This window comes from Apium graveolens, chromosome 9, assembly GCF_009905375.1.
Source record: "Apium graveolens cultivar Ventura chromosome 9, ASM990537v1, whole genome shotgun sequence".
NCBI lineage: Eukaryota > Viridiplantae > Streptophyta > Magnoliopsida > Apiales > Apiaceae > Apium > Apium graveolens.
In genome coordinates this window covers 16,674,604-16,682,775 of record NC_133655.1, presented here as the reverse complement: position 1 = coordinate 16,682,775, position 8,172 = coordinate 16,674,604, and positions in this window count along the sequence as shown.

Here is an 8,172-nt window from a genome sequence, read left to right as displayed (position 1 = left end):
CCAAAAATAACACAAGTCATTTTATTCCACAATTATAAGTCATTACACCTTAAAAGGGTTTGTGAATAAATTTACATATTCTTTTCCATTATTACAGTTCATATATTATACATAATTCTGGTACATCAACAGTTGAAAACCTAGCCCATTGGTAGTTCCCACCTCAGCTATAACGACATCAATGCCTACAGGAAACTAAGGAATGTTTCCTATCCGCTCACGAATTGGGAGCTTGGTCATGTTCATCTTGTCTAGTTGTTGTGTAATGAAAGGATAAATCAAGGGTGAGCCACAAGCACACCAAAATAATATGTATAATAATTAACCATATATGAGCATTATCATAGTACTCATGAAAGTCTTGGTCAAGCAGAAATGAACCAAGTTTGATATCTTAACGCGACAAAGTCACAAAATATTTAGTATATATATATATATATATATATATATATATATATATACTTTTCAAAAACTTTGAAATCCTCTGCCATGCATAATATACACAGAGTTCCAGTTTATAACTGTAAAAAAATATCATTGCAAGGTGATCTCATATATTTAACCTTGTCTCAACGTTTTTCTGAAAATCTTTGTCATGCATAAGATAATCATTTACTAGATATAAATTGAAAAGATGAAGTTACAAGATACTCCAATATACTTATATCTTTTCTGAATACTGCTTAAACTACCACCGTTCAAAGTATAATCAATTTTAAAAGTTCATCACATAGATGAGACTACAAGATAATACTTAAATAGACTCAATCTTTGAAATATCATTTAAAAGAAATGAAGTTACGAGATACTTCATTAATTCCTGATATAAATATATATATATACCTTATATATATATAAGGTATATATATATACCTTATATATATATAAGGTATATATATATATACCTTATATATATATCTCATACACTCCTTGAAAACCTCTGTTATGAAAAGTATAAACAGAGTTGTAATACCCAATGAATTTGGAAAGAAGAAAAACTTTGGCATAAACCCGATATCTTACTGATAAAGCAAAGATACCAATTAAGTAACATTTTCTACTAGTAGATGGATGAATCCCCCACCGGTGATCACCCTGGCCGCATTAGGACCTTGTGCTGGACCGCCACCCAACCTCTTACGCGTTGATGGACTGTCACCCAGCCAGTTACACTTTGATAGACTGTACCCCAGCCTGTCATTTATGCCGACTCATTTAGAAGGACTTACTTCCCGAATATTGGGCAAGTAATCAAAAGCTCTTTATCAAATCAACAACCTCGTTGCGAATATAAAATACACCACAGAGCCGGATCCCTTAGGTTTTGAGCGAGTAATTAAATCCCCTTCGAAATAAAGATCTTAAATTTGAAAATTAGTTTTGGGATCCGCTTTAACTTTTAAAATTATTTTGAAGACTCGAAAGAATTTTTGAAAGCGTTTAGAATAAGGATGATTTGATAGAATAAATCAATTCCAAAATAATCAAAGAATATCTGAATATTATGCTATAAATAATATTCCAATAACGAATATCTTTTATCAAAGAAAATAAAGTAAAAGTTTTGCAAATAACTTTCTGAAAATATTTAAGGTAAGAATGATTGACGATATCAATCATTTCTCGAATACTTGGCGAATAACGAAACATTATTCTTAAAGAAAATAAAGAATACTATTTAATAAAATAAACGAAGTCAATAGTCCTTGAATGAATATTCAAACTAATATTCACTTATAATTTAAAACTATCAAATAAAAATTATTCGATTAATAGTTTTGAAAACTATATATATATAATATACTCGGGAACATCGCCTACCGGTTTAGAAAACTGTTCAACTCTGGGTCCCCCATACTAAGGGTATGCGCAATTACTGCTTATCTCTAGCATATGTATTATGCAGTTTATAAACAATTGAATCGATAACAGGATATCAAGATTCTAAAACAGGCATGCATATATATATATAATGATTCAATATATCACAAGATTTGCTAATAACAACCATGTACTTATCTCAAGATTATGCATATATATATTTACATCACAACAACATTATAATGGGTAGAAAACTTGCCTGAGTGTTCCGGGATAGACTTAAGTTTAAAATGGATCCGGTAACCTATGAACAACAACATAAGCCGGAATTAAACCACGGTCGCTTAAGAAACTAGACTTTATCCACTTAGACCCTAATGTTCACTTTTGTGCTTAACGATTTACATAAGTCGCTCGAGTACCCTCGGCTCCACCATTTTTTATAAAATTAACCGTTAAACGTTTTAAGGAGAATCTTTCACGAGTACAATACCAACTGCCTAATTCACCTTACATAATTGTTTCGTATTCCAATTAGTCTTTTAAGAGCCTTAAATAAGGTTTCAAAGTTAAGCGAGGGGTAAAGATTTGTTCGCGAAATGTCGTAACTTAAAACGGTCGTTTCTCTTAAACCGTACATCGGATCTAAGCGAACCACATACCAAAACGAAGCTTACGACATGATCTAGCTAAAAATAGAAAAGTTATAGTTTGGTTAGTGAGCTTTCTGATCCGAATACTTAGCACAATAGTCTATAAGCAAACGGACATTACGACGGTTATGTTTACGCAATTTCCAAATTTCTTACCAATCCAATTATCTACCACACTTCACTAAATCACCATCCAACCATCACAACACCAAATCTTACTTATGAATACTAATCAAGTCAAGATAGAACCAAATAAACCACTAATTCATGTACTACTCATAGATCCATTCATAATCATCTTTAACCCACCAAAACTAACTAAAACACATGGATCTTACTTATACAAACATGGATCTAACTTATACAAACATGGATCTAACTTTAATTTCACCAAATCATCCAAAAACTCATTAAAACTCAAAGTCAAAGCTTGGGTTTGAGAGATTATACCTTCCTTGGAGTGAACTAAGTTGCTAGGGAGCCTTATGTCCTTGATCTATCCTTAAACAAGCTTGGATCTCACAAATAATCAAGAAAACACAAAGTTAGTTTCTTGAAGATACTATTCATCAAGAACTTTGATGAATTGATTAGCTTAGATAAACATGAAATCTTGAGCTCAAACTTATGGCTCATCTAAGTTACGAATTATGGAATCCAATAAAATAAACCTCTTAATTTCTGAAGGTGTGTAGCTTGAGTTTTGAAAAATTCCTCCTTGCTTTAAGAAGAAAAGCCGAAGCAAATGAAGGAGAAGAAGAAGAAAAAAGCTTCTTGATTTGTGTTGTGATAATATGTGGTGTTTAAGGCTCGGTTACTTTTAACCTTGGTTTTAATCATGGTTACTTTGCTTGGCTAGAATTCATCCACACAAAATATCTCTTTAACCTTGCTTACCTCATTATCACTATGTCACTCCCATGCCACATGTCTTTATCTTGTGGTTTGATGATGTCATAATCCCTGGCTTCTTGTACAAGCTTGTCTCTTGGTCACTTATTTGTTTTACGATTCGTTTAACTCTCGTTCTCGTTAATCGTTTGAGGGATCATATCCGGGATCTTATTACTTGGGCTTCCCTGAACCTTTATTAATATCTTATATTCCTTTAATGATCCTCTGCTATAATCCTTAAATAAAAATCCCTTTAATTATGTTACCTTATACTTAATCCTTTCGGTATCTGGTGGATTTTCGGGAAAAACCAAAGTGTTCGAATCCGAATTCTGACGACCTTTACATACACTCATTTACTTTATGGAATACTAATACGATCTCAGAATTTTCATAACAGTACTCCTATATAGTGTGGTTTGATAATTTTCCTTAATTAGCATCATCAGCAAAAAGTTACTATTCATCAGGGTTTCAAATATTTCCAAAAATTGGGGTTATTACACTTCAAGTTTGAGTCCTCTAAATCATATTCCTTGTTGACAAGAGATAAGTCATTCAACATCTTTTGAAATATATCATAGATCTTAGTTAAGGACTCATTATCTATTGAGTCAAATTGCTCATATTCTTTATTACGTAATGTCCTCCTATTCTTCTTGATAGCAGTGGTACCTTGACACTTTACTTCTAAAGCATCCCATTTTTCCTTTGCTGTTTTATATTCAATAACCCTATTGGACATAACACTATCAAGACTTCTATGCAGGATGTGTCTGACTTTTGCATTCTTCATGATTGATGATAGATCCTCAAAAGTATGATCTTTCTTATCCTTATCAACCATCTTTTCTTGTTCTCCTGTAATAGCAACAACTACCTTCGTTGGTCTATGAGGACCATCATAACTCCTTCTTAGATATTCAGGATATGTAGCTTCCAAGCACATGGCCATCCTAACTTTCCAGACTGGACATTAATGTATCTTTAAGATAGGAACCTTGATAGCTTCATACCTACTCATATTACTGCTAATCTGTGATGAGGTTGGGGATGGTGGTGGACTCTGTGGAACTTCTTTGTCTGCTATTTAAGATTAATTTTCAGATCTTAAACTGTGTGTATATTAACAGATGGCTCTGATACCAATTGTTAGGTTCGTAATCAACTGTAGAGGGGGAGGTGAATACATTTTATGCAAAAAATTCGATAAAGCTTTAACATAATCAACAGTTTTTATATTAATCTGATAAAAACGGTTATACAAGTACTCTCTCAAAGGATTAACAATTACCCTTGAGAGCTGCTAGGTTATCTTATAGATATTACAATTCGTTTTTGCAACACATATAGAGTAAACGTATTATGTGCTTATATAATGCACAGTTACACAATCAATAAGGAATCCTATTCTATTACAATAAGGAAACCTATTACATATCCATGTATGATTGCTTCTGATATAAAGTCCTTCACCGCCTTGAATTCTGCAATCCTTTTCCTCCTCGAATATCTACTGAAGTGACTAAGTCCTGATGACATCAACTGCTGATCATCAAGTACTAATATACAAGTACTAATGTCGTCACCTTCAGTAAGTCCTGATATTAAGTCTTGATAGTTTATCTTCTGATATCATCAATTATATCTAACACATAGTGCAAGGAGGAAATAAATCCCTAAGTGACTATCTGAATCGTTTCACAAAGGAAGCCTTGAAGGTCCCGGATCTTGACGACACGGTAGCTATCATATACCTGCAACAAGGGACTAAAGACGAGTTTTTGAAGATGTCCTTAGCTAAGCGCCCCCCCCCCCCGAAAGCATCTTGCAACTCTAAGATAGGGCCGAGAAGTATATATGTTAGAAATATTTGTGATGTCATGTCTAATATGATTTGTTTAGTTTCAGAACTTAATATCAGGACTTACTGGAAATCAGAATTTACGGAAATCAGAACTTATATCAGAACTTAAGGCCGTCAGGATTTATATCAGGACTTAAGTGCGGGTACTTCAGATAAGGAATGCAGCTGATTTACAGGAGAGGATCTGGACTAAAACAAAAGAAGATATGCATGAAGAGTTGGATAGCTAGAAGACTTGTAGAAGATAATATCTGATTAATATATTTTAGGAGACAAAATTATATTCCATATCAATTAGAAGATATCTTGTAACTGTGTACTAAAACACAGCTTAGGGTTTACACTATAAGAGTTATCATTCACGAGAACATTATTCACTGTAACCTAGCAGCTCTTAGTGATATTGTTCATCACTGAGAGAGTAGTTTAACCTACTTTGTAACAGAGCTTACTATATTGAATAAACTTGATTATTGTTACATACTTGTGTTCTAAATCAATTTGATTGTATAAACACTATATTCAACCTCCTTCTATAGTGTTGTGTGACCTAACAAGTGGTATCAGAGCCTCTCTGTTGATATACAAACAGTGAGATCCAGTTTACAATCATGTCTGAAGAAACAAAAACTCTACCTAAGCCCACCAAAACTTAAGATACTCAAAACAAGCAAACCCACAGTCGATATGAGAGTATTGGGGTTCCCATACTGAGAGCATCTGAATATCCTATATGGAAGGTAAAGATGGCTATGTTTCTGGAAGCCACAGATCCAGAATACCTTGATAGAATTAATGATGGACCATATAAGCCTACCAAGCTCTCTGTGGTAGTTGCTGATCAACCAGCAAAGCTGATACCAAAGGAGAAAGGTGATTACACAACTGAAGACATCTCATCTATTGCCATGGATGCAAGGGTAAGGCATCTGCTCCATAGTGTAATTGACAATGTCATGTCAAACAGGGTAATTGGATGCAAGACTGCAAAGGAGATATGGGATGTTTTGGAGACAAGATGCCAGGGAACTGAAACCATCAAAAAGAACAGGAAGACTATACTCACACAAGAGTATGAGCACTTTGATTCAAAAGCTGATGAATCATTAACTGATTTATATGACAGGTTTGCCAAACTCTTGAATGATCTGTCACTGGTGGACAAGGAATATGATCTTGAAGATTCAAATCTAAAATTCCTTTTAGCTCTTCCTAAAAATTGGGATTTGAAGTCTACTACCATAAGAGACAACTATGACCTTGCTGAAACTACTCTTGATGAAAGTTATGGTATGCTCAAGACTCATGAACTTGCGATGGATCAAAGGATCAAAATGCATGGAAGAAAGTCAAAGACAGTTGCACTTAAAACTAGGGAGGAATCTCCTAAAGTGGTTGTCTTAAAGAGGGGCAAAGGAAAGGCTCTCATCATACAGTCTGATTCGGAGTCATCATATTCTGATGAGGATGATTTAGAATCTGAAAATTTATCTAAAGTGAATGTTGATGCAGAGATGATGCAACTATGTGCTCTTATGGTGAAAGGTATCACAAAGATAGCCTACAAGAAATTCAGAAAGGGCAAGAGGTTTTCCAGGAAAGGTGGAAGTTCTGAAAAGAAAGGGTTCAGAAAGTCTGAAGGCAAAGGAGGAAAGTCTGACAGAGGAGATATCTCAAATGTCAAATGCTATAATTGTGGTGAAAGAGGCCACATCTCTCCTGACTGCAAGAAAGGAAAGGGTGATAAAGGCTAGGCACTTATCACAAAGAAGAAAAATCGGGCAGACACATCAGATTCTGAAGATGAGGTAAACTATGCCTTAATGGAAAATGCTGATAGCAGTTCTGATGCTGCTGAATTGAAGGTACCTCATTCAACTCTTGCTTTTCATACTAATGATATTTTTGAGCTAAGATTATATCTTAAAACCATGTTCATTAGTTTTAGAGATCGGACTTTAATAATTGAAAGATTAACATCTGAAAGTCTTGCTCTTAGAAACAGAAATGACTACTTAGAAAAAGAGTTAGTTATATTTTATCAAACTCAGAAAGAAAGAGATGAGGCTTTGTATGTTAGAGATCAACTTCCATCTGCAAGGAAGTGGACTAAATCACACATACCTAACTTAATAATTAGAGATCCTGAAGCAGGTGTCAGAACTAGAACAGCAACATCAAATGAATGTCTATATCATTCTTTTCTATCTCAGACTGAACCAAAGAAAGTGGAAGAAGCTCTTCAAGATGCTGATTGGGTGTAAGCAATGCAGGAAGAGTTAAATGAATTTAAAAGAAATAAAGTCTGGACCCTAGTACCAAGACCAAAGAACATATCCATTGTGGGCACAAAATGGGTGTTCATAAATAAAATTGACAGTGATGGCATAATTACAAGAAACAAAGCAAGGCTGGTTGCTGAAGGGTACTCTCAACAGGAGGGTATTGTCTATGATGAAACATTTGCTCCAGTTGCTAGATTGGAAGCCATAAGAATCTTTTTGGCTTATGCTACTCACAAGAAGTTTAAAGTCTTTCAAATGGATGTGAAAAGTGCTTTTCTCAATGGAGAATTAGAGGAAGAGGTATATGTTGAACAACCTCCAGGCTTTGTAGATTCAAAATTTCCAAATCATGTCTACAGGCTTGATAAAGCACTTTATAGCCTTAAGCAAGCTCCAAGAGCATGGTATGAGACTTTAGCTCAATTCCTTCTGGAAAGTGGATTTACCAGAGGCACAATTGATAAAACTCTGTTCTACCTCAACCATGGAAAGGACTTACTTTTGGTACAGATATATGTTGATGATATCATCTTTGGCTCTATAAATACAAAACTTTGTGAAAGATTTTCCAAGTTAATGCAGTCAAGATATCAAATGAGTATGATGGGAGAACTTAGCTATTTTCTGGGACTTCAAGTCAAGAAAACTGAAG